The sequence below is a fragment of the Poecilia latipinna genome, unplaced genomic scaffold (genome assembly GCF_001443285.1).
Source record: "Poecilia latipinna isolate Pla-1442-1.1 unplaced genomic scaffold, P_latipinna-1.0 Scaffold1554, whole genome shotgun sequence".
Lineage (NCBI taxonomy): Eukaryota > Metazoa > Chordata > Actinopteri > Cyprinodontiformes > Poeciliidae > Poecilia > Poecilia latipinna.
In genome coordinates this window covers 29,209-31,691 of record NW_015114170.1, presented here as the reverse complement: position 1 = coordinate 31,691, position 2,483 = coordinate 29,209, and the positions used below count along the sequence as shown (strand labels likewise).

General features: G+C 38.0%; 1 protein-coding gene and 1 long non-coding RNA gene across 2 annotated transcripts in view; one reads left to right on the top strand and one right to left on the bottom strand.

Moving 5' to 3' along the window:
- LOC106963604 (uncharacterized) overlaps nt 1–791 on the bottom strand; it is a 14,005-nt gene extending 13,214 nt beyond the window's left edge. Inside the window, exon 1 of the long non-coding RNA XR_001428219.1 lies at nt 665–791. This is a non-coding gene — a long non-coding RNA (uncharacterized LOC106963604). The remainder of the gene's footprint in view (nt 1–664) is intronic.
- anxa14 (annexin A14) overlaps nt 1–2,483 on the top strand; it is a 22,443-nt gene that overhangs the window by 14,916 nt on the left and 5,044 nt on the right. The gene's annotated exons all lie outside the window — the stretch shown is intronic.

Genomic DNA, 2,483 nt, shown 5'->3' with positions numbered 1-2,483 from the left:
TCCTGCTAAAGAGCCCCCTGGTGGTTGAAGAAAAATCCACAGTAAAGTCGCATGGTTCAAAGTGTAAGAAAAAAGTAGCAGCGGAAAATACGGGAGGTGAAATTAGATCATTTCCACGGCAGACCAGACGATCACTCACGGTGCACTAGTGTGCCGCGGCACAGTGGTTGAAAAACACTGATCTAGTGTATCAGTTGTACTGGAAAAAATAAATGTTTCCTCTGTCTTCATGTTATTTTGTAATTATGCTATTTATTTGTATTAATTTGTTTCAGTTTAGTCTATAAAATATCACACTTTACACAAAACCATTCTTTCTGTCCAATCACATCAATGTAAAATATTAAATCAGGTGTTATAAATAGTAAACGTATTTAGTAAAAAGTACTTAAGCAGCCATTTTACTAAATACTTATTTACTTTTACTTGAGTATTATCTAAAGTAGTGATTCTCTGACCGGAGTAAAATCTTTGACTCCTCTTCCTTCCTCTTCAACTTGGCCAAAATCAGGAAAACGTCATTAGCATGCATAGCTAACACTTAGTCCCAAGAAAAACGTAAGGCCGTTACCGTGGTCACTAGCATTTTTTTCCTCTCAAAATCCCCTATTGAAACAGTGCGGAGCTGGACTACCATTAGTTATTATTTAGTGACATAACCTACCAATATCTGATGAATGTTCCAGAAGATGCGCTCATTAGAGGACACGTCCTCAGCAGGGGGGTCGGAGTTAGCTGGCCGCGCCTCGGACCGGTTGTTCACTGTTCCGACATAACGGCACAGCAACGAGGTAAAAGTATTACAAAAGACCACCCGAACACTTAGATGACCCGAACTAGCAACCAGTTTTCCGATTTGAATCGTTCTGGTACCAGTTCGGGACACTGAAAACGATGTTCTTTCTTTACGTGCTAACTCGTTTCTTTGCGCCTGCGCAGACCCATGTAACGTCCTCCAAGGCCAGGAACCAAAGATTTTACTCAGGAAAGAGCAACACTACTTCTACATATTTTCACACAAGTAGGTAGTGCTGAAAAACTGACCATAACACCTGATTAAATATTTTAAAAATATGTAATCAGACAGACAAAAATATAAAATAATGTACAAATTCTGGAATTTTAAAGACTAAAACCTAGCGTTTGTACAAAATACTACATTCAGGCAGGAGAAAAACTAAAAAATAAATGAATAATCTTATGACACCAACACTTGCAGGAGGTCGTGTTTATGTGTTTGAACAGGGCCAAAAAACATCCCAGTGATAATTCTATATAGTCATGTCAGCAGATGGCAAATCTGAAAATAAAATTAGAACAACAAAGCTGGTGTTCAAACAGGATGTCTCACTGTGTGCCTGTTTCTGGTGTTTGTGGTTAAGTGTTTTTTTTTCCATCAGTAAAATTTATTGACAGAAGGTAGAAAACGTGTTCAGAAATCATAGTGATGCTAATAATAACAATATTACTCAAGCAAAAGTAAAAAAGTACAGTGCAGTACTGCAAAAAAAGTTAATCAATTACATGTAGTGGAGTAAATGTAATCCGTTACTACTCGCCTCTGCTCTCCAGTGCAGGTTAATATAAGCTAAGTTATATAAAATCAATGAAGAAGTGCGTAATTTTGTCTTTCAGTCTCAAAATTTGACTTTCAGAGTTGAAATTATTACTTTGTATCTCAAAATTATGACTCTAAATCTCGTAAGTATGACTTTCTGTTGGGCTTTTATTTTTATTTTCATGGAAACTGGCTTCTATATAGCATTCACAGACAGCGCATTTAAAACGTTTAAACTCCTCAAATGGTGACAGTGTGGGTGGACCTCTAGGGGGCGCCACAAATTACCAGTTTATGCAACACCTGCGATTCTTTTGTGTTTGTTTTAGTGTTGACAACGAGCGAAATCTAAAGAAAACATCTTGGATAAATGTGTAGATGAATCGATCTGATCCTGTGGGGACTGGGTCGGGTCACGACCCGGTCAGGTACTGTAACATGACCAGGACTAATTCTGCTGATTGATCTTAACCTCTAGAAATCAGGCGGATGGTTTCAGGCCAGCAGCTGGCAGTAATATTTTGAGAAACATGAATATTTCAGAGTGACTGCAGCTGCTTCTGCTGGACCGAAATGCTCCATGAAGATTCAATAATTCTGTAGTAAATTAAAACCTGGCGTGTGTGAGGCGACTTTCTGCTATAATGATTATGAATCGGACTGATCTCAGCGGAATGCAGGTAAAATATTAACCCTTTAATTCATGTTTCTGGATTCAGTTGTTTAAAAATTAATTCGTTTTTATTTTAGTAAGTACACCTTTTGACAGCTGCAGGTTTGGATAAACATATTCGTCACACCTTTTATTAAACTAAAATGAGGCAGAAGCTGAATGAAGCTGCTCCCTCACCTTCTTCAAATCAGAATAAATTGATGTCAATCAGTCATGTTGCTGCAGTCAGTCAGGTTGCTGCAGTCAGTCAGA